Source organism: Anas platyrhynchos, chromosome 1 (assembly GCF_047663525.1).
Source record: "Anas platyrhynchos isolate ZD024472 breed Pekin duck chromosome 1, IASCAAS_PekinDuck_T2T, whole genome shotgun sequence".
Classification (NCBI taxonomy): domain Eukaryota; kingdom Metazoa; phylum Chordata; class Aves; order Anseriformes; family Anatidae; genus Anas; species Anas platyrhynchos.
In genome coordinates this window covers 101,852,821-101,877,837 of record NC_092587.1, presented here as the reverse complement: position 1 = coordinate 101,877,837, position 25,017 = coordinate 101,852,821, and the positions used below count along the sequence as shown (strand labels likewise).

General features: G+C 36.5%; 1 long non-coding RNA gene across 1 annotated transcript; it reads left to right on the top strand.

Annotated features, from left to right (window-relative positions):
• LOC101792320 (uncharacterized) lies at positions 1-24,745 on the top strand. Its single transcript, XR_005261410.2, has 5 exons — positions 1-103; positions 5,522-5,689; positions 8,308-8,361; positions 23,606-23,685; positions 24,619-24,745. It is a non-coding gene; the product is annotated as an uncharacterized lncRNA (long non-coding RNA).
• Positions 24,746-25,017: the final 272 nt, after the last annotated feature.

The following is a 25,017-nucleotide window of genomic DNA, read 5'->3' as shown; positions in this document are numbered from 1 at the left end:
AAGCTAAAGGAAAGACTAGTCTATTTGGATTTCATCTTTCTGCAATACCCAGTTGAAGTTCTCTGTTCTTTCCAGGGGAAAATGTCCAGCATGAGTATTTTAGGTGAGTTAAAACTTGAATAGGTTATATCTCATCTGTCTCTCCCTGTATATCTCACATATCAGGACTCAGCTAAGAGAAGGCAGGGTCCTCATCAATTAAAATTTTATTAAAATATGTTTACCCATATTTTGCAATGAACAGTTTTTGCTGATGGTAAAAAGATGGCCCATTTAACTCATTATGCCAAAGAAAAAGTGTAGCTTTTATCCACATGATAGAGCTTGTAATATCAGAAAATTTAACGTTTCTTCTGAGACTTGACACCTACTGAGAAAGTTTGTAAAGAATGTAGCCACACTATGACAATAAATGTGGTAATCTGTTTATCAAATAATTTGGGAGAACTGTATTGTTTTTCCTTAATTGTTGCTTCACTGCAAAAATCTATAAAACAGAAAGTGTTTTGTATGTACCTATGGTCTGTACTAAATATGAACTGATAGCAATTTTACTATCACTGTAAAATCCATATGCTGAAATTTGACCAAACTGAGTTATATATATATATCATTTTATATATATATTTGTGTATATATAGTGTATATGTGTGTTTGTGTGTGTGTATATTTATATATATATATATATATATATATAAATTTGAAAAGGACTAATCCCTGTGCTGAAGGCAAGAAGCACTGACTGTCTGAAGTCTTTACGGATATGACAGGCTTGACCTCAGCAATTTGTTGGGGAGGACCAAAGCAAACTAAGGGAATGAGATAATGATTAAGCACAAGATCAGGGGACCAGTGATCAGATTTGTTCTTTAATCTCTGTCCACCCTGCCATCTCCCTTTATTTTTTTAAAGAACACTAGATACTCCCTGGGATGCCTAGCAGATTAAGCCTTTAAATCTACACCATCATATAATTTAGACCCTGATTTAGTCCTGGCTCCTGGTCTCCTTATTATGCAGAAAATAAAGCAGTTCACTCCTTAGCTGTCTTTCTCAGCAAATCATCTAATTCCTTTTGGGAGGACACATGATACAGCTCTGGGAAATGATCCTAGAACCACCCCTGTACCATATGGATGCAACTGCACCAGGTTTGACTCCCTCAACTCTCTGCACACCTCCAACGCAATTCCTGCAGTCTTTGCATCCTCACCTACACCTTTGTATCCTCATGCTACACCCTAATCCAAGCATTTCGCGGTCTTGAAATCTTATTATAGAAAGATGCAGCAGCACAGCCTATTTTGAATTAAACCCTATGCGAAATAATCCTATTCAGTGTGGACATGGACCTTTCATCCAAGAGACAGAAGGTCCTTTGTCAGGTAGGCATGGGTCTCTCTTTATCAGTTCTCATGGGGACCAAAAATTTTGGAGGAGACTGGATTCTTTCAGTGTTATTACCTTAACCATAGGAAATGCAGGGTAGGAACTGAAATTTTAGGTGGGCTGAATTTCTGAATGGCCTGTTTATTCATGAGAAGAGCAAGGGTACTCCTAGTTTGGGCACTTTAGATTAGTACCAGAAGATACATTTCCTGAATCTGTGCTAGTATGATATTTCAGGTCAAACTAAATTTCCATTAAATTGAAGTTTTATCCAATATAATTAAACATTAACCTCAAAACATTTTAGTATTGACACTGCTGAGAAATACCTGGACCTATAAAACATTCTGTACAGAGTGTCTAGTTCATTTCTCCATTTTGTTTTACTACTTGAAATTCACATTTTAGTGATGTAGGATGCTTATGTAAGATAAAACGATGGATTATATGAAAGAAAAATATGTTTTGATTTCACCTAAAAGTTTTTGAAAGGTGTTTGATTGCACTATAATATTGGCTTCAAGTATAAGTTCTTCATTTCAGAACTGCTTCTCAGCAGCCAGCAGTTCAAAAAGGACTTCATTTGTAAAGGAGCTCAACGTGATCTCCCAAAGCTATGCAGTGGCAAGAAATGGCTAAGGTGATTTGCACTGCACAAGGATGAGAGCTGCACACAGGGAAAAGGACTAACTTACCTCTGTAACTGAAAAATATTAACTTGACTGCATCTACCTACAGGTTTGCTTCAACAGGAACAAGATATTAAAAAGCTAGGGGAGATATAGAGAAAGCATAGAAAAGAAAACTAAGCACTGAGTTAAAAATTCCATATATTTTAAGAGAGATAGATAAACTTGACTTGTTTAATTTGTGGAAAAGCGGTTTGAGAGATGACTTTGATTATATTGATAATCTCTCCCAGTGGAAAAATGTCTAGGTACTAACTGCTCCGCAATATAATGGAGAAAAAACAGAGCCAGTATGTGTGAACTACAGCTGTATGAATTCACATGAGAAATAACAGTTTTGATACAAAGGTGATTAACAACAGTAATAAACTACCGGCATAAGTGATAGATTTATTGATATCTTCATATTAGTCCCTAAAAAAAAAAAAAAGACAAAAAAATACTATTTGGCTTAAAGGTATTCACCTAAGCAGAGCTCAGCATTAGTCTGCTGTACACTCATATATCTGCTATACTGCTTCTGTGCTAGTTTGTTTCACAACTGTAATGGGTCCAGTCCATTAATATAATACTTGTATGCTGTAGTCATATATTTGAGAGAGAATCCTGCCTGAAGAGATGAGCAAATGTATGAAACCATCTGTCAAGGCAGGAAACTGAAATTTAAATGGATGTGTAAATTTCTGCTTCTCCAAAATAATAACCCGCAAAAACTTTCAGCTAATCACTTCCTTATAGTATCAGATGCACAGATATACATGTATAGCTACTACAAAAAGATCTTAATTGGTGCTTGATGCTGAGTTTGTACCTTCTTTTAGAAGTGTTTTAAGGTTGTGTCTAACATGGTTGTTCTCAAATTGGGTAAGGCCCCTAGGATCCATGAAAATTCCATTTCGTCTCTATTCTTTCTGCACTACCCCTTTCCCTCTCTGTTTTCCTTTTCTTAGAAATGCTTTCCTCTTTCACAGTCACAAAGGAATATGACATTGACTGTGACTGAATCAGGATAAAGAGACAGAAGGCAAACAGGGAACAAAGCCTGTGACCTTAAGTAAGGGCTACTTGCTGTGTAGGTGTAAAACTGGAGAGAAGAGCACCAATTTCATTGCAGAGAAGAAATAGCCTACCTTCTGCTTTTTTTTTTAATTATTATTATTATTATTACAACCATTAACATCTGTATGAATGTGAATAAAATGAAGCAATATGTTGAGCTGAAAAGAGCAAAGACACCCCAACTTCATAGTAATATCAAGAGCCTCTTACAGAATTTATGGCTTATTGAATAGACCTCCCTAAGCCTATATACATCTCACCTGACATAGAATCATAACGTTTAAAAACAAAACTGTACACCTGCAAGAAATTGATGAATGGAAGGACATATCCACAAAGCACTTTATCAACTGTCTGCCACTTTCAGTATAGCAACCAGTAAAATCTCTCTCATTTTGACAAGGAAAGAATCATTAAAAATATATGCATCTGGTGGAGAAACTGGGCTAAGGAAGGTCTACTAATGGCACCATACATCAGTATGTGACCTGGTATGGAAAAAAACCTGCAGAAAACAACCCTTTAGGAATATTTATAGGGATGAAAAAAACTGTATTATGTCTTCAGCTATCCTATAAACATGTCTTAAAAACATTCTAGATTGCCTATTAAAGGGAAATAAAGTTTTTAATAATATAATGTAAAAGCAAGCACAGTTAAAGTGAATTTGAATTAAAAAAATATGCCACACAGTAAACCACGTAACAACTGGATAATCATATAGCTGAAAAAATTCGTTGTCACACTTATGATAAATATACCCTGCTGTTTAGATTAATCTATGCATTTCATGTAAAACCCACTAGCATGATGCTCACATGTATTTAATTTAAAGCCTGTTAATTGACACTTTTTTTGTCTTCTTCCACAAGCAAGATCTGGAAATAAAATATCTTCTTCCTGCTGGTTGATCTTTGATCCATGATCCTCTCCTGTTGAGCAGATTTGGGCTGCAGCAAATAGAAATAGCATTCTGTGTGGGCTGTGACTAAACTCATTTCAGCACGTTTGGGGAGTGCTAAACGAGTCAGCTCTCATTTGCTGTTTCTGACTGGAGTCAGGAAAAGTGAGACAATGAAGAGCAAGAACAAAATATCCCTAAAACATATACATGAAACTTTCCCCCTCACTTACCTCCCCCCATGGCTTACTGACAGAAGTAATGTATCAAACGTATTTCATGATATAATTTATTAATACTTGTAACTTCAGCAAGTTCAAATATGCTTTTCACATGATGGAACAATGGTAGTGAACAATGGTAGTACATTTATATGTGGGTATACATTTGTTCTGAGCACAGATAGAAAATATACAAAGAATACATTCACCCAAAACAATTCCTTCTAGAAGGAAAATGTGCTGTCAGCCAAGAACCATGTACATGATAGCCAGTTGTTTCACAGGGGGGATGCTTCTAATACATCTATATAATAGAATGGGACTTAACTGGGTATGTTTCTTCAAGCTGTACTTTTCTGTTGTTCCCCATTTTTCTTGTCTCCCTTTTAATGCACTGAAGATGGCTAAGAGGAGCACTTCTCCCACCTGCTCTCTTTTACCAGGAGTTTTGCAATTGTTGTTTCTCTTGAAGTTCTAAGAATTGGAAAGCCTATGACCATGATAAGATTTTAGGGAGAAAAGATGTTTCTAGTTGATGTGGCTGAAAAACAAAACAAAAACAAACATGAAAACACACACAGAACAAACAAACAAACAAACAAACAAAAAAAACCACTTCAAAATAAGATCAATCTGGCTTTAAAAATGATTAGAGTAAAGAAAATGCAGTTAAATTATTTTGAAGTCACGGGTGTACATCAACCAGATGAATTTTGAAGGGGAAGAAAGAATAATGGGGGATTTGATCCATGGTTTTAACACATTGATGTTTTTTAAGTCTGCAAAAAGGGGAGAAGAGCCAGAAGAAAGTACCAGAAAAGGCACTAAAGATGAGGTGAGCATATGGAAAACTGAATGTCAGAGAGGGACTATTAGTGAGTATTGGGTACAAAAATTGTTCTTATTTTTTTTTTTCCCATGTCAACCACTTTGATTGTTATTCTAGATTTTAGCATCCTTAAAATTTAAAAAAAAAGCACATAAGTTCCCATCAAAACATTGGACGAATTGGAGAAGTAGGATGAGAGAAAGGAAAAAATCATAATTGAGAGGCTTTTTGTCAAGTATGTACTCTGCCACATGAAAAAAAAAAAAAAAATTTGAAATTGTTCTGAAAGAAATGCAAGGTACTTTTATTCTACACATTTTCCCATTTTATAGTTTAAGAGAGGACAAGCTAAAGGCAAGGATTACATTCTTATGCCAGTCAGTGTTGTATTAAATTGAGGTAAACTTGTTTTGTTGTTTTTTTTTTTTTACAGGTTTGAAATGCCTTTCTTTCTGATATGAAATGCAAACTTGTATATATTCTCCTAGAGCAAAATGCACAGCTCTTCTGCCTCCCACTGATAAATCAAGGCAAACAAATTATGCAATGGGACCATTCTGCAAATCGTGCTCAGTGGATAGCATGTAAAAGGAGCATCAAGGTGAGTTTGCAAAACCTTCTGGGTGAGAGGGAAGTGCTGACATTCGGATACACGTGGTTTCATAGCTATACAAAAGTCTGATCTGCTGAATACCACAGGATCAGCAAAATAGATGAGAAAAAGATTTTTCTTACATTAATTAATGTTCTGTTCCTTATTCATTGCTTGCTGCAGAGTTGCATATTTGAACATATATACCTGGTAGATAAACTTAATTGAAGTATAGATTTAAAATAGCAGATTGTAGTATACTATACTACAACAAAGGGGAGGGAGTATTCTCTGTAACAGATTATGGGCTACTCTAAGTGTACTTTTATTTTTTAAGTATTTTTAGTATGGACACCTATGTCTGCTGTAGTCCTGTATTATAGCTGGGAAGGTTGTACTACAAACCAGACTATGTATAGGCATAAGCCTGAGATGTTCCATTCCCCGTATACTCATTCTTCATTTCTACCCCTTCTGTAGTTTCAAGTCTTCTTCAAACAGGCAGAAATCTAGCCTTTTTTTCCAGAATACAGTTCTGGTATTTGGCAGAAAATCAAAATTGATGTACCAAGAATAGAGGAAATGCATGATTTTGATGTTTATTCTTCTTTTCCATAATTGAAGGCACATTAGTATTGGTCAGGTACATGAAGATTGGTCATGTAATTAAGACTTTATTCATAAGAAATAGAGATTTCTGGTCTATTGTGTATGAGGGAAGCAGTGAGGAAGCCTGCTAACTAGTCTGATTACTAGCCTGTCTCATTAGCATGCTAGTAATCAGAACATACCCATGGTTTTCTTTGACAGTACTGGATCTAGAGAAAGAGCGTGAAAATTTCACATCATGGGTATGGCGTTCTCTCTCAGGTACACAATTAGTTGTATCTGGATAAGGACCTTTCATTTTCCTACTCCTTAGCCTAGCCTCCTTTAAAAGAGGGTTATGCTCCCACATTGTCCCTGTGTCTACTCTCTTGCTGTTTTTTCTTAACATTTGAATCCATGCACCACTTTTAACTGTATGGGATGGAAAGGCAGAGGTTTTCCAAGATCATTTCATTTCTGCTAGTTTCTTGACGACTGGTGACTGATGGAGGGGAGAATCTCAAATTATTACCTCTAGCTGAGGCAGTGTCTTAATAACTTGCCTGTTTGTCCATAGCTATGTACAGAGAAGTAACCTGCAGTGGGTTGCACCATATTTGCGCAGTTCATCCTGCAGAGGATATAAGAAAAAGCTGTGGAATTATACAGCCAAAGGACACAGACAAAGCAGCAAGAGCAATTTTCATGATGCAGAGTGCAAATGAAAGGGAAATCAGTCTCCAGCCATTCTGCATCTTCATGATTCATGACACTCCAAAATATCAAAATGGACTTTATGTCCCTCAGAAAGGTGATGAAGGAATTGGGAACTCAGGTAGTGTTCTCCTCTATTCTACCAGTTGGAGATGCAGACCCAGGAAGAAGGAGATGAATAGATCAGGTGAATGGTCGGCCACATGGCTTGTACAATGCTCAGGGTTTTGTTTTCTAAGATCTCTGATGTACCTTCAAGAGACTGGGCATGTTGACACTGTCCTTAGGGACAAAGGAACCGAGCAGAACTGGCAACTGTTTAAGGACACTTTTTTTGGAGCACAAGAGATCTCCACTCACATGTGTAATAAGCAGGGAAAGTAAGAAAGCAGCATGGCTGAGCAAGGACCTGCTGGTCAAACTGAGATGTACGAAGGAAATGCACAGGCAGTGGAAGCAGGAACATGTGGCCTCAGAAGAGTACAGGGATGTCATCTGGATTTGTAGAGATGGGATCAATAAAACCAAGTTTTTTTTTTTTGTTTGTTTGTTTAATTTTGTTTTATATCAGTTTTTAGATAGATAGATAGATAGATATTTGGACAGGGCATCCTTTTTCCATTATACAGAATTAAGAAAGAAACTATTTCATCAATTTTCATTGAGGCATTTATTAGGCGCTGCAGCTAAATAGTGTGAGGCAGAAAGCTTTTCACAGAAAACAAAAGACAGATATTGAAACAGTTAATAATGCTCTACAACATGATCCAGCATTTTCTGAAGTTCCTAACATTGTTGGTTACAGATTGAGTACAGTGGTTCCTAGGATCTACGGATAGCAACATACTGATCCATAAAGTCTATGCGAAGTCTCAATAGACTTTTTATCAACAGTAGTTATAAGACTTTCTTTTTATTGATAATATTACCAAAATTTTGGGTAAACATGGATCAATTCTTACTTGGCAATGCAGTGGTATCTGTGATAAGATTAGGAATCTGAAGGGCACTCTCTGCATCAGAATATTTGGTAAGGAAGGTGACACTGAGTTAATAACTCTTCTCAGTTTGTGATGAAGATTATTAAAAATGAAGGGGAATGTAGAAAGACAGAGACAGTTTAATCTGAAGTATTGAGGGGGAAGGAAAATGTGTTTACCACCTGTGGTTCAGGGTAGGGAAGCACACTCAGAGATAGCTGAGAGCATGAGATTAGTGAATGCAGTGATATCTAGGGAATTTTAATTTGTATAATTTATTCAGTCATTAAGAAGGAGGACTAGAGTTTTATGTAGAACTCATTTTTATATCTGTATGTGTTACAGGCAACTCTGCAAGGAAAATCTTCAGACTGAATTTTATTAACTAAAATGGATATGGTAAGTACCACAATCATTAGGATGGATTTTGGATACAAATACAGGTGTATTAACATGTAAATGGTCCAATTTAATACAATCAAAAATGTATTAAGTAAAATAGATTGGCAATGTTTATGAGCAGAGAAGTCTGAGGACAAAAAAAAAAAAAAAAAAGGCAAAAAGATCTGGAGGATATACTGCAAAGTAGAAACTGAAATATAAATTATTAAAAAATACTGTGGATGAGTGATAAGTTGTTAAGCTATCACAAGTAACAACAGAACAGTTGAAAATTACATGGAGTCAAAAGCTTTGGCACAGATATAATGTCACTGGAAACAAAAAACAAAAAACAGGGAAATGTAAAAAAGAGCATTTGAAGAACAAAATAGAAAAATGAGTCACTGTTGCCTACCCTGGAGGAATGACTCTGAGGAAAATATCCCTGTGAAGGAGTTGGCCCCTGTGGGGTTAAGGAAAATTATTAAAAAGAGTAAAAACATAATAAATGCAAAAAAAATTTAAACCTCTTCCTTTTCAAGAACATAGAATCCTGCTCCCATAACCCCTTCATTACAGCAGTGTTTTTGAGTTACTGTCTTCCTTAGATATATTATAAAATACCAAAGGAAAGGACTTATTCTTTAAAGTGTAGTAGCTGAATACTAATGGAGCAGCACTCTACAGTGTCTATCCCAGTGAGAATCCTCTTTGCATAGAGGTGTTAGACTGCTGGAGATGAAAACACCAAAAATGTGATTCATGTGGTAAGGACACTCTTCTCCCCAAGAAAAGGGGAGGGAAGTTCATCCAATTATTTGTGGCAATGAACACAAGAGAGAAAAAGTTGAGAGAAAAGTATAAGCAAATGGAAGAGATTGCGTGTCTTTTCCAATCAATTTTTGAGTCAGCAACGTGCCCTTGCCACAAAGAAAGCTAGTGGTATTCTTGACTGCATTAGACAAAGTATTGCCACCAGGTCTAGGGAAGTGATCCTCCCCCTCAATGCTGGTGAGTACTGGGTTCAGTGTTGGACTCCCTGGTACATAAGAGACATGGACATACTGGAGAGTCCAGTGAAGGGCTACCAAGATGATGAAGAGACTAGAGCATCTCTCATATGAGGGAAAGGCTGAGAGAACTGAGACTGCTCAGCCTGGAGAAGAGGTGGCTCATCAATGATGAGTGATCTTATCAATACATATTTTGTCCATATTTAAACTGCTTTATTAGTGGTGGACACAACAGAAAAATTTTAAATGCCTTTTTTTTTATTTGTTTTTGTTTGTTTGTTTGTTTTTTCCTTTTCTTGACTGCACCAGCACACAATCTAATAAGATACAGTGTCCAGAGAAAAAACTCAGGAGGTAGATGAATTGGTTCAATTTCTAATCATTTTCAAAATAGGGCAAACTATTAAGTTAGAGGGATATTCTTGAGAAGAGCACAAACTCTTCCCCGTTTCCTCTAGCTGTTGTGGCCAGAGGTGTATTGTTTGGGAAGATAACAAATCTTGGGGTTTTCTGTGCATTAGACTTTTCTAACTTCTTGGACAGCACATCACAGTTAGTGTAAATGAAGTATTATTAACTGCAACACTGTTTATGTTAGAAAGAGACAGTACACAATAATGTGTTTCAGTGAGTTGACTGAGAACTACAAGGCTTGTTACAGGCAATAGGTAAGAACACACTATAGTTAAAGCAACACAACCTCACCCTCCCCCACCACCCCCCTCAAAAAAAAAAAAAAAAAAAAAAAAAAACAACCAAAAAATGAAAACAAAAAAAAACAAAAAAAACCAGCAACAACAAAATTACACCTTCAAATCCATTCACTTTCAGGGCAATGAAAATCTTCAACGCTGATGAGATTACTTAGAATAGTAACATAAACTAAATAATCAGCTTATTAACAATAGTTTTAGAAGCAGAAACCTTTTAGTGAACATAAAGATGTTGCGAAAGGTCTTCACACCAAAAAAGGAACAATTGGAAAGGTCAAGAAAGTGCTATTACTAAGTACTCTCCACCTCATCCATAATCAGTAATAAAATAGAAAAATGTGTACTGTGTTGGATAATTGTGCAAGCATCTTGGCAGAAATGTCATGGTAATGCTGAAATCAAAGCATATTTATCACAGATTTTCCTTTAATCTTATGGGAAGCATATTAGCTGAAACCTTGTAAGAGAAAGAGTAGGCTTGTTCTGTTCTGACAGTAAGCATGGGCATATTCTGTACAAAAGTATTAGGTGTTTGGTATTTTAGAAGGAATTTTATAAGTAGGAAATATAGCCAATGAGTAAACTCTGCATGATTAAAAGTGAATTGAGAGACAGCGGGAGAAAGATCTCATTTGAAAGAGAGCAAGGGAGGTTGTTTATCATGCTGAGTTTAACTGTTAATCCAGATGAAAATTATGGAAACTTGCTTTGCCTTTTGTACTGTAAGTTTTAGTTTCTTTTTCAAGGAAATAAGAAAAAAATTTCTTGAATGTGAATTTTTAAGGTTTTAATGCCCTGAGGACAACCACTACCATTCACAGAATTACTAAAGCACCCTTACAGCAACGTTAATCACATTTGTTTGCTTCATTTACACTTTCACTATCTATGTCATTCAGTTTATATCTGCACTGTATCTGATCAGCAGGCAGTGACCCGAGACTGTGCCCTGGATGTGACTCCCTCCTGCACAGGCAGGCGAGGTGGGGAACTCTCACTAGCACAACCATTCCCTGAAGCCAGCAAGGTCATGGATGTTTGTCTTGACTTCAGCCAGGCTTTTAACACTTACCAATGTGTAGAAATACCTGATGAGGGGAGTAAAGAAGACAGAGCCAGACTATTGTCAGTGGTGCCCAGTAACAGGAGAAGAGGCAATTGGCACAAATGGAAAAACACACAAGTCCATTTAACCATAAGAAAACACTTTATTATTCTGAAGGTGGTTCAACTCTGGAGCAGGTCGTCCAGAGCAATTATTGAGACACCATCTTCAGCAATAGAAACTCTGAACCCAAGTCACCACAACCATAAGCATCCTGCTGTAGGTGATGCTGCTCTGAAGAAGGGGCTGGAATCTAGTCCCTGGTTTCGGTCCCTGTGAGTCTGTGATTCTGTAATACTGCAGAGACGTAATGATTCAAATATCTTTTGTTTCTACCTTTGGGAGGCTCATAATCTCCTGGAGAAAATGCCTTGGGAAATATGTATATATATACATTTAAACCTTTTTCATGTAAAGTTCATTTTCATAATTAATTTTAATTATTAAAAAGAATTTATGCATAAATGAAATAAGCTATGTGCAGTCAAAGAGAGAATCTATGTTTTTAAGAGCTGGAAAGATGTCTAAGAATTCACATGTCTAAAAGTTTCCATGCTGTCATTGCAATAAATTAAGTTTCTAATTAAACACATGCTCACATACACACTCTTGGATGGGAATGCTGTGCTTGATCAATAGCCCTAGGCTACATGGTAGCAGGCAGAATTATAGCAAATGGAACTGGATGAATCAGTTTACTTAATGACCACAATATGATTTATTTCATTGGTGGGAAAGAGGGGAGGAAGACATCAAACTGCTAAAAATACTACCTGAGCAAATTAAGATATGATCTTACAGGAGATACGTTCCCAAGGGATCCCATGTGAGTGCAGCAGATCAGAGCTCAGATTATTCTTAAAGAAGCATACTTGATGAAAGTGTCTCAGCTAATCTGCATTCAGCTTGTTTTCCATTTGTAATTGAGAAGACTTTTTGATTATTTTTTAATGTAGTTAGCTTAACCATGGACAATTACTGCTGACTGAATCAGCACATTTACAGAGTGTCAAGATTTTGCCAGTTGTAGGAGTTTGTGGAAGCCAAAAAGGGGTGGGAGATCAAAAATGAGTGGGAGGTCAAAAAGGGGTGGGTGGCTGAAAAGAGGTGAGATTCTGGGACAAAAATAGAGGACAAAAAATATCTGAGGCCAGAAATGTATGGAAAGTAAAAAAAAGCGTGGGAAGTCAAAAAGACATAGGAAAGGCAGAGGCTGAAAAGGGCTGAGAAGCCATAAGAAAAGTGGAGGCCACAAGGTTTGGATGTGACCAAAAAGAGGTAGCAAGTTGAGAGAGAAATGGAGACTGAAAAAAGGTGGCAGAGCAAAAGAAGATGAGAAGCCAAGATAAAAGTCGAGGCCGAAAAAGGAGGGGTGAGGAAAAAAGGGGCATGAGGTTGAGATTTAAGTAGATGCTGAGAAGATGTGAGAGGCTAAAAAGAGGTGGAAGGCAGAAAGAAAAATAGAGGCCAAAAAAGCTTGGGAGACAAAAAGACATGAAAGTCTGAGAGAAAAGTAGAGGCTGAAAAGAGCTGGGGAGGGCCAAAAGGGGTGGGGAGTTCAGAGAAATATAGAGGTTGAAAACAAGATGGAGGCCAAAGTGGGGTGGGATGCTGAAAAGTGGGTGGGATGGTGAGAGAAAAAATAGAGGCTGAGAAGAAGGCCAGGGCAGTCTGAAAAGGGGTGGGAGGCCAAAAAGATGTTGGGAGGCTCAGAGGAATTTTTAGGCCAAAAATGGGAGGGACTCCAAAAAGGGCTGGGAGATCCAAAAGTGGTGGGACGCTGGAAGAAAAGTATAGGTCAAAAAGGGGGGGGGGGCTGAAATGTAAGAGTCTGAAGACAGGTGGGAAGACAAAAAAGAGCAAGGATCTGAGAAAAAAGTAGATAAGAATAGGGGTAGGAGGATGATAAAGGAGAGGGAGGATGTGAAAAAATAAAGCTAAAGTGAGGCTGAATGAGCTAAAGTGACCCAAAAAGAGTTTGCAAAGATTTAATGTGTAGCAGGAGAAAAAACATTCCCCATCACCCACAAAAACACGTACACATATATACGAATTCCGGTGCTGGTTATTGGAAATGTTCCTTCATTTTCTCTTTTCTCCTACTTATTTATTGGCAAAAAAATGCAGAAACTGAATATAAATCAGGTCTTGACTTTCTCTATAATTGTGCTTTTCAAAGTAGATAATTAAATTTCTGCCTCTTTGGGAAAAGGTCAGCATGTTGGGGTAACAAATACTCGTATCTCTAGGGCATTTGGCCTTATTAGCCATGAATCACTGTTTCATAAGCTTGAAGCCTTGGCTAGAATCCATCTATCCTAAAATACTTTGAAAACCTATGAATTAGCTGAGATCCACTTTAATAGTTCAGCTTTATTACTGATTAACCTGGATATGCCCTGGTTTGTTATGTTGTAATTCAGAAACTAACACTATTGCTATTGTCTAGACATATATTGTACGTATGGTGCTGCTTCTCCATTACTCTAGGAATTTGTTGCTATGCTGATCACTTGTTTTGTACACAGGTTAAGGCTGTTCATAGGCTAAAGAGGTTACTGAAGAAACCTTTGAGAGGCTGATGGTTGACTTAATCTTCATCTACACATTAAGGAACTTAAATCAAGGAGAGCCTGCATTTAGTTAATGCTGGAGAGCTTAGACACAAGTTGACAGGCATACTGTAATGTACTTTGAGGAGAACCAAACACAACAACCTGAAGAGAAGTGTGTGTGTTTCTTTTATATTTTTTTATTCTTTATTTTATAGTGATCTAAATTCATAATTAAGATTTGTAGTCATATTTTTAACTTATTTTAAAAATGGCAGTGGTGACCAGAGTTGCTTTATATTCCACCTGTATTTTTAGAATGAAATACCATAAACAGCATCTATGCTCTTGTCTCAGGTTAGATCTATGAAATCTCTCCATGGTTTTTCACGTCTGCTTAAGCTGGCACCAGGCTGGGACTTGACTATCTGTGCCATTACAGCACATCCAGCATTAACCAAGGGGTCCAGAAGACTGGAGCAGTGCTGTGCCTGGAGGTCAAGAGCATCCTGATGGCCCAGTTCAAAACATGGTGACAAAGGCACGGCACCATAAGTCTATGTCAGCACGCCCTTCCTCATCTCAAGTGCTCAGAACTATCATTAGCTATCCCTACTTGTAAAGTTTAGACAGTCAATGCCCCCATCTCATCTGCATTCTTAACCTCAGAAGGTCACTGCGTCTCTTAGATTTCTGCTAATAAAGACCCTGAGACATGATACTATCTGATTAATAGGAGACCGTGCTTAGCTTTATTTAAAGTCTGCTGGAACTGAGAGACTAAACAGTCCCCACAAGTAGCTAACATCTAAGCTATATGGTCATATTTCTGTCAGTTCACCCTCTCTTTCTGGTCTACTGAATATAGAATGATAATATTAAATTTAATATTAAATATTATATATATATTTATATATATTAATATATAAATATTAATATTGTGGAGTAATCACAATAGGAGGGCATGAGAGCAACTGCTCTCACATAAGTCTGTAGTATAGTGATTCAAACCCCAACCTTGAAGGTGAGAGAAGTGGGTTCAAAGCCCTTTAAAGAAATAAATTGAAGCAGGGAGCATTAAACTTACATGTGTGAGACTTGTTTTATACAGGCTTTCATTATTAAATATGACAGTAACAGATAGTTCATATAAGGGACTAAATACTTTTGGTAATAAAAAACAAAAAAAAAATGTGAGTAGTAGGTAGTCATACAAAGAAAACAGATGTTAGAAATACATCAAATTACAACTCCAGCACAGGTATATTCTATTTTTTTATTATTTTTTTTTACTATTATTTATTTTATTCTCTGTTATTTGCCATTGATCTTCAGACCACATAAAGCAAAATCATTCCATAGTAATTTCATATTTTTTCATATTCTGCCAAAGAGATGACAAAATGTATTGAGACTCTGGTAATAGCTAAGTGTGACTTTATCCGAACACTTTAAATGATCTTAGTTTATTACATTAACTGTGACATAAACGTTGCCTGAAAGAATGCAGGTCTCCTCTGGGGAGCAGATGAAATACTGAGGTGCTTTTAAGAGAAGTGTTTGCATGTGTAATTTCACTGAGGAAAAAAAACAAAAAACAAAAAACAAAAAACAAAAAACAAACAAACAACAACAACAACAAATCAAACAAACAACAACAAAAAAAAAAACACCACCTTGCATTAACTAGTGTAGATAGATCAATGTAGGAAAACAAAAGTTGGTGCAAGTCAGATGGTTCCTGGAGTTTGACGTCCAGTATGGAAAAGTGTCTAGAACCAATTGCTTCAGAAAATGGGGCAAGAAAACCTACAGTAAGATGCTGTATGGTAAAAGGTCTAGTCTTCTCTTCCAACTGGCAACAATTTCACTATTTCAATTCAATTTCAATTGAATTTAATTATTTTTTTTTTCAGTTCAATAGTTGCCCCTTCTTTATGTCTAAGGAGACTGCACTAAGAAGTGCTTGATGTATACTCTATATAATTTACTATTTTGTATGTTTTTATTAGTTCTCCTGTAATTTGTCTCTGCTCATAGATTAATGCTCTCCATGTATCTTTCCCAGGAGGAAAATAGAAATGGATTTTTCAATTTAAAGAAGCAAACAAAACAAAATCTTCCCCTGTTAAGACAGCACTGAAAGTACACATAACTGATACCAAGTAAATGGAGTTTAAAAAAATAATTATCTTGACTCCATTTCTATGGCTGGAGAGCCTTCAGTATACACAAGTAATTATATATATATTTATGTACTTTTAAATATAGTTTGTTATTATTATTGTTGTTGTTTGTTTGTTTTGTTTTTTATTTGGAATATATCTTGAAGACTCTTGATAACCCCCATCAAAACTCTTATGTTTGAATATTGTACAGTAAGATTTGCAAGACAGAATTTTTCCTACTGAAAAAAAACTTAAATACACAGCTGAATAGGGAAGGAACAGAAAAGAGATGTTTAAAGACATCCCTAGCAATACATAATTGTCTTTCAATACTGCTAATTTAATATTTAGCATGCTCTGATACCAAACTGTGTGATGCTTTCATTTGAAAGTATATAGCAATATATTAAACTTCTTGCCGCTAACCATTTCCCCTCACATTCACTTAGTATGATGTTGTATGGAAGAAACAAGAGGCCCTTGTGATCAATGGTTCTATAACAGTGCTGGAAAAGAGAGGGAATAATGGCATCTACCACACTATTTTTTTGGTGGATTTAAGGAAATGAAGAAGGAAAAGACAATTGCCTGCCACAGTTTAAAAGAGCTGTTTTCATATTTTCACACGGGCTTCCTATCTGTGTAGGCGACAGCAAACTCAGAAATGAATTGCATTATAAGATTATGGTCTGTTAAAAATAAAGAATCAACAGTTATAAATCCAAAGATTTTTTTTCTATTATCTGAATGCTAGTTCTTTATTTTAAGAAAGCTATATTCTTTTGTTATTTAGGTGCTGGAAACACTTCTAGAACAGTAGTATTTTCACGGTCCCATTTTCATATAGTCTTCTCATTTAAAGGTTTACATGTATATTTTAAGCTTGATTTTTATCTTTTCCACGGTCCACCAACATTTAAGGTGTTAAATTATTCTTAAGACAAAAGCCATAATTTTCCATTTTGACTTTTCAAGTATCCCTCTGAAGGGTACCTTGAAGAAATTGTAGAATCTAGGATATTTTTCCAAACCCACGTCTGTTTTTTGGATTATCCTTCAAGGCTCCATTGTGCTAAGGTAGCCAATGTTCTTTAATGACTTTCTGAAATACCTCCAGGGAACTGAAATTGCTTTTTCATGTCTGAGCATTCAAAGTACCAGTTCCTTGTCCTATTGCCCTTATTGTGGGATAGGTTTTTGACAAAGGCTGTCAAGGCAGCATTGTCTATGGTATCAGAAAAGGCAGTGTAAAAGCTGTCAGAGTTTTGATCCCATTGGATATGGGCATTTGTACTATCTTGGGGGTAGGGGGAGTATATTTCTTCAGTGTAGCCTTCATCTTAATGGAGTGCGATAGATTATGAATGCTTGCCCTTCATTCATTATTGCACAGATTTTTTCCCTTTGTCCTTTGTGACAGCAGCAGAAACTGTTTACATAAGAAAATAATGGGAAAGCATTCATGATTTTGTATCTATTTAGTGCAGTAAGTCCTCTTATTATTAGGATGCAATAATATTAGACATAAAGCTATAGCTACGCTTACTTCTGCAATCTTATAACAGGCTAGAAATGATTTTTGTGTCTTGCATAATTCCATCATTTGCCTTGTATGTGGCACAGGGCTGAAACCACAGAAAAGCTTGGACACTGAAATGTTCAGCAATATGGCCTCAGTGTTGAGAAATCTTGTTAATATAGGGGAATTCACAGTTACGGCTTCTGTTCCAAGGCTGCTTGTGCAGTCCTGAAACACACATGTGGCAAATCAGACATCTGAGAATGTGACTCACCTCAGACACTGTAAGAATAAGGCAATTGGGAATTGTTGCGAATAAGGTTATGTTCTGTACTTGCTCCCTTGCTGGGGTTTTGGAGTTTCATTGCAGGATCAGGACTCTACTTTGTGGTCCACCTAATTCCATGGAAATAGGAGTCTAATTCTAACCCTTCCTGATAGAACACAGAGGGAAGATACAGCTTTCCCTGTCAGTCTACTAATAAAAGCATTCATTCTAAATATAGGAGATACAGGAAAACAGGTTTTGCTATCATCAAATGTGTGACTCTTCTATAAGGACTTGAAGCATTCCTTCAGTCTACTCTAGCACACATTGGTGTATCAACCTTGGCCACATCTTCACCATCGTATTAAACTTGTCTTATGGTCGGTTATTGTTTTCTGTGAAGAATCAATTATTTTATGCACAATGAAACAATTTCAGCAGGGGAACTGCCTCACATGCATTCTCCTGAACCAGCCCAGGTCAGAAAACAGGGCTTGTAAAATCTGCTTGTCATGCTGTCTGAGGTAGGTCAACATATTCAGGAGGAGATTCTGTGAGTCCACACTTCTATTTTCTCCCCTTGGCTTTGAAATACAAGGCACAGGTTCTGTTTTTCAGGTAAGCCAAAATGTTAGGTTAAAATACCGTGCTTGTAGCAAGCTGACTCAGCTTGATCTGTCCAAAGACGAGACCATCTGCTGCTACTGATGCAGTCAAGGCAACCATGGTAAAAAATATTGCTTCCAAACTCCATACAGAGAATGGTAAGTATTTGAGAGGAGTGATACGTAGGGGATCAAGAACATTACTAATGATAAGTGCTTGTATCGTCACCTTCTCTTGCAACCTTAACAGGAGAAGTGCTGGTCCTACCAAATCAAGGATATTTTGGTGTGACCTGGCTGGAGTAGCTGTAGGAGTGGCATGCTGACACTTTTGTGCCATAGAGTGTCCCAGCTTTTATTAGGGTCTGTGGCATGAGGAACAGAAGCCCAGTCCATTTTTTCAGTCTAACTGAAAAAAAATATATTTTTTTCAGGACAAAAATATATTTTTTTACTGGACAAGTAGAAAATGTATTCAGATAGTAGAAAGTTAATCAAATAGTCTTATTGAGAAAACTTAATACAAATGCCTTAGATCATGAATAAAATGCTCTGTTGCTATACTGTTGGGTAAAAGAATGTGGGTAAAAAAAATAGATTTTGTATGATCATATTTCTGATCTTGAAAGTGTGAATTGTTTTGATGAATTGGGCTGTACAAGCAATACAGGCAGAGAAATTCCATATTTATGGACACTGGAAGGCCTTTGCTTATCAGTGCTTCTGATCAGTGCTTGATTGATTAAGCCAAAGTTTAGGGATGTGCAGAACACCTTAAGAAGAGACTGCAGTATGTTGAAGCCCATCTGAAAGAGGTAGTTTCAAGGGCAGCTACAGCATTCACTGCCACACATTACCAAACCTATTATGCTAGGATGCAAGCAGTCTAGGCAAATTTTCTCTTAAAAATTGATTCCCTTTTGGACTAGCAATATTTGGGGAATAGGTATTAGAAATTTTTGTAATCCCATCTTCAAGCATAGGTAGTTTGCCTGGGTTTTTGCTCCTGAAACACTATTTTGGATTTATACTTTAGTGAACAACAGTTATGATCAATAGTCCCACTGAATCAAGAGAGATGAATCTGTATTTAAAGGAATAGGAGTAGGAAAAGGAATAGGATTCTCCATTACTTTCCGTGTATCAGGGCAGACAAATCTGTGGCTTTAAATTGTTTTGTCACAGACCAAGGAACAGAACAGGAGTCAGAATCTGCTACTCCAAATTCATTCCCATTTCATACCTTCCATATAAATTTTAATTAATATTTTAAACCACCTAAAGATAAATGAAACAAACCATGTATTTTAAGTAAATAAATGCATACAGTGTGGGAATATACAATTGTCTGTTTTAAGAGGAAGCAGATGTCTCATTGTAGTATGTTATTTTGTTATTTACAGAACAGCTAGCTTGTACCGCAGTATCTCTTCATCTCCAGAATTTCTCTTCCAAGATTATGTATAGGCTCTGCCTTAGTTGTAATATTTTAATTCATCACCACATATTTAGCAAACTCCTTCTTTTATCACTTGATGACAGACGAGATTTTTTTCTCTGACATTTATTGCTTTTTAAACTGTATTTCTGGTTGGGTGCCAGATTTCTCCAAAAATATTGTAAATAAATGTGAGTAATACAGATTTGGATTTATGAAATATAATGGCTGGATGCTCTAGCTGTGAAGAGATGCTTTATCATATTTTCTACCATTATGTTGGGAAACTTTAAGACTTGCTTTCCTGATTTACTTTACCGCAATCTTTTAAGGCTTTAAACCAAGTTGCTTTGAGACTGGAACACAATTATAGTAACCAGTCTGACATGCACACAATGTGAATAAAATACTCTATAATATATAGACATTTTAACACTGATACATTCTACACACATAAAAATAAAGGCACCTTGAAATAAAATTCTTATCTCCCTCACCTCACTTATCTACTAATTGCATATAAACTCACACAATACACTAAAAGATTCCTGTATGTATATCATTAAGGAACATAAAAGAAAGCTTGTTATCTTTTTGCATGCTTATCTGTAAGACTCAGTAATGTTCCTATCTGTAAGAATACATACTATATATATGTGTGTATATTCACATATACTTTATATATACAAATATGCCTCCCTTCAAAATCTGAAAGATTAAAACATGAGTGGGGGGACTGTTCGTTATATTTATGTTTTCTGAAATCAGAGATTCTTTAAATGGAACATCCACATTCCTTCCTTCATGAGTGCTGCTTTGTGAAACCATGAAATCAATCCTGCCACCCTTTTGGCTAAATTTGGATTTGAAATGAAAAATTGCCTCTCCTGTAATAGCCATATTCTCTTTCAATCATTATTTCACAACCTTGGATCACTTTTTGTATGGTAGATTAAATGTGCTGGTAACAAAGTTTGAAAACATAGTGGCTAAGCAAAACCATCACTCTTTTGCATCACATTCCTTACATTTTTGCATAATGATAAGTTGTATGGTTTACCTTGAAGCACATGAATGAATTTTAGGCCTGAAAAGAAAGAATATGACCAGGAAAAAGAAGGGGTGCTTATAATCAATAGGAAATAATTTCCACCCCTGCATGAGTATCATTCAGTGGCCATATCCCACCTGTTATGTGGGTTTAGTTGACCACTGAGCTTAATACACTGAGGTCAAAGATGGTTAGTATCAAGATGGGCTGTGATAGGTTCCAATGTAACCACTGCAGGAATCTGGATTTCTCCCTTTCCTCCCCCAGGGAAGAAGAAAGGACTGCTTATGCTTGCTCCTGTAGTAACAGGTACTGATGTAGTGCTGGCATCTCTTTTCATATAGTTAGAGGCCGTGTGCCATGTTTCAGAGGTAATGTGGAAATGCAAGCTTCCTGGGATTCTTATCTGCTTTCTATTCTGATCTTCAGTGATTTCCCAGGGTATTCAAATATTGCATAAGAATTCCAAAGAGAGGACTGACCCAGTTCAGAGAGATACCATCGGGGGACATTTCCCAAGTGCCTCTTTCATGGGGATGGGAAAGGAAGCAGATGTTTTCCATCAACAACTAATGCTGAAGAGCTACTATTACTCCCTCCCTAACCACAAGCTCTAGGCCATAATCATATACTCCCTTCTTCTGCTTCCTGAGACGTAAGAGCAGCATGTAATAATTCAAATTCTGTCTTGTTGACACAGCTTGTTTCAGCTGTTCAGAGAGCAAGTTGTTTGTTCGCTGCATCTGTGGACACACCAGCACTTTGCAGAAAGTCTAAAAGGGGTTGCTGCTTTTTTTTTTTTTTTTTGATGGGAGTTGCAATTGCCTGCTGTCATCTGAGCCTCCTGGAAATCTGTGGCAAAGCACTGAAATATCCACATGCAAGGCATTTCTGTCAATGGGGCACTCTTGTTGTTGTTGTGTCATTATTGTTTCTTTTGTTATTTTATTAAGACTCATGAATTTGCCCTGAACAATAAAATAAAGTATATGATATAAAATAATACTTGGATATTTAGGGCAAAACTAGGAATTCCTCCCATTAGGCCTGTATGACTGGTGGGGAATGGCTTGTGGATAGACACCTGGCTTTGATGGAGTGAGAAAAACAAGTGTTCTGATTTAATGTCTTGTAGACACATTGAGCAAATGAGAGGCACAATATTGATCTTAAAATACAGGCATGTATGCAAGAATTTGACAACCTAGAGACTATTAAAGACTAAAATAAAATAAATAAAGGGAAAAATAAAATAAGAAATGAAATAGTGAAATGACATTTGTATTAAAAAAAAAAAAAAAAGAGAGAGAGAGAGAGAGCGAGAATAACTGACAATCTGTTGGACCAGAACGGTTCCCTTACCTGAGGGAATAAACAATTATTTTGTTATATAAATATGTTCAAAGCATCTATTCTTTGAGATTCAGTACTTTTAAAAACATTCTGTTTGGTCAATGTGTATAATAGCTGTTAAATATTTCATCTTCTAGAACACAACTGTATATGTACCAAATTGAAAAGTTAAACTATCAGCTCCTCTCCCTTTGCAACCCCATGGAGACCTGTTGTTTCTCTTCAATTATTAAGATATCTGGCATGTTCCAGAGCAGAAAGCTTTCCATTTTTTTCATAGCAAAAGGCTGCATGCCTATACCTGTGATCTAGGCTCCACTAAAGGCCAATGAGTCAAGTTTCACTCTAATTCACAGGCATCCTTGTCTGCAGTATAAGGAAGCAAATCAGGACAATCCTCAGGCCACTTATATAGGGGACTATCCTATTCCTTCCATAGTAAGAGTCCTGAAAACATTTAAGTCAGTAGGAAGGTCATTTAAACTATGAGGAATTTGAAATTAAGGAATGTCATGGGACCGTAAACCCAAAGTAAAGATGAAAGACCCCCCTCCCTGCAGCTGCATTATGTCTCACCCATCCCAATGAACAAGGAAAGATCATTAGTAATTAATGTATTTAGTATAAATCTAAAACTTGCATCTCTGCTGCATGAAAAGGTGAAGAAAAATTATGAGATTAAAGGAAATACAGGAGAGGATGTTTTAATATAGGCAAAAGGAAAAAGAATATGTAGATGGTCCCTGGGGCAATAGAGCTGGGGTGAAGAGGGCTACGCTGCCAGCTTTCCATGTTAGTTTTAGAGGTCAGTTCGAAAAGGTAGGAGTCAGGCATGAAGGACTTTTTTTCCTGCCAAGATACACTGTCAAGAAATCTTAGGAGACAGCAAGAAAAGGTGATTGATGTCTATTTTTTTTTTTTTCATAATATTTTTATTTTTGTAACATTGTTCCTAAGAAATTTAACTATTTCCATTGCCAGAAGTTTCTTTTTCATTTCTACATTTCAGCTTTATTCTTGTGTGAAACATCTGTAATGGAGGTAACATTCAGCTAAAGCAAAGTTTTGCAGGAATCCCTTGAAAGAACACTGTTCATTGAGGAAGCTACCCCCAGACTGTGAAAATCTGAGGATTTACAAGATTAAACGCCAGGGCTCTGGATAAATTCTCCTCAAGTAACCAGGAAGGCACCCACTACATTCCTTAAAAAGGTATGGGTTTAAGGCAAAGGTATTGCCATACAAAAGGCAACCTGTGTGCTGATATCCCCAAATTGCCACAGCTGATCCCTGCAAATTTCCTTTGGTGGAAAAGGTATGGAAATTGACAAGCAGGAATGTAATATTGCTTTATTATTCTGATTTTTCAGTGACAAATGCACAACAGCAGTATGTGTGAAGGGAACCTCAGACTCTCTGTGAAACAGGAGAGAGCTCAGAATATGATGTAGAGACCTTTTTCTCTTTTTTTTTCAAGGGGCTGCTGGGATATGAACATGCCATTCTGGGGCAAACTAATTGCCTGTTCAGCAACTAAAAGCAAGATACCTTTGTTCTGTGAGTTACAATTCCCTAAAGTACACTGCAGTAGCAAAGTAGTAATTACAATGTAGCATGTCTTAAAAGAGCACCATTATAGATTTCATGAGGAAAAGGATAACTTAGGCATTTCTGTTCACTAGTTAAAGCAAAAGATTTAAAACATCTTCAGCATGTATGTTTTATGAATATAAAGTCATGTTCATGGATATTTCTTATGTTAAAACCATGTTTGAAGCCTACTATTTTCAGACTGCTACCAGACCGGGTTATAAGCTATTTTGTGCTGCTGTCTACAGTCCAATAATCTAAAACACATTTTTAATTTCCCTTCCCTTCCCTTCCCTTCCCTTCCCTTCCCTTCCCTTCCCTTCCCTTCCCTTCCCTTCCCTTCCCTTCCCTTCCCTTCCCTTCCCTTCCCTTCCCTTCCCTTCCCTTCCCTTTCTCCAACAAAAATACTGTCTCAACAGAATGGAATGACTCCTGGATGAGGTGGCCAGTATAAATTAAAGCAGGGTCCTTGACTGAAGTGAAGCACAATGAATGTTCAGAAAAGAATGGTGAAAAACAGAATTGTGAGGAGATGGAGGAAGCCAGGCAGCAAATACAAAAGAATATGGGAGTAATACATTTCTGATGTGCAAAACAGAGTGAACATGGTTACAGCATTCTGGAAATTATAAACACCTTAGAGAGTTAAGACTACCTCATAAAAGGGATTAGGTCACTGCTTGGGGATTATTTATAAATTAGATTCTAATTAAAAGGTCAAAGAAAGATGAATATATGTTTTAATAAGCAGCTCTTTATTGCATAGTCCATACATCAATAAGTTGTTTATAATCACTTATTGATAGCTACAAGTGTGCTATAGTTATTTATTTAACTCATGAATACCACTGACAAATAGATGACAATTTTTTTTTTTTTTTTTTTTTTTTTTTTACACAGTATAAAACTGCAGAAGGAAGCTGGAAAGAAGCAAGGTATAAATTAGGATTTTGACATTACTAATATGTAATTATGTGTATATAATATGTATATAATATGTTCTGGTTTTGACATCAGTAAATAAAGGTAACTTGCACAGCAAATCAGCAAATATGCTGTGTTGAGTTACAGGTTTCATCTCTCCTAATAACTATGTAATTTTCTCAAGTCTCCATGGCACATACTTTTTGATTTTTTCATTAAAAAAATAATAATTGTTGGTCACATAACACATTATTAGAAGAATTGTAAAGAAGGAGGAGAGAGAAGCAATTTTAATAATGCCACAAATTATACTACTACTCCTGAATGTTTGTGTTGGATTTCATATGATGCATGAGAATCTGACGTGTCCTGTGG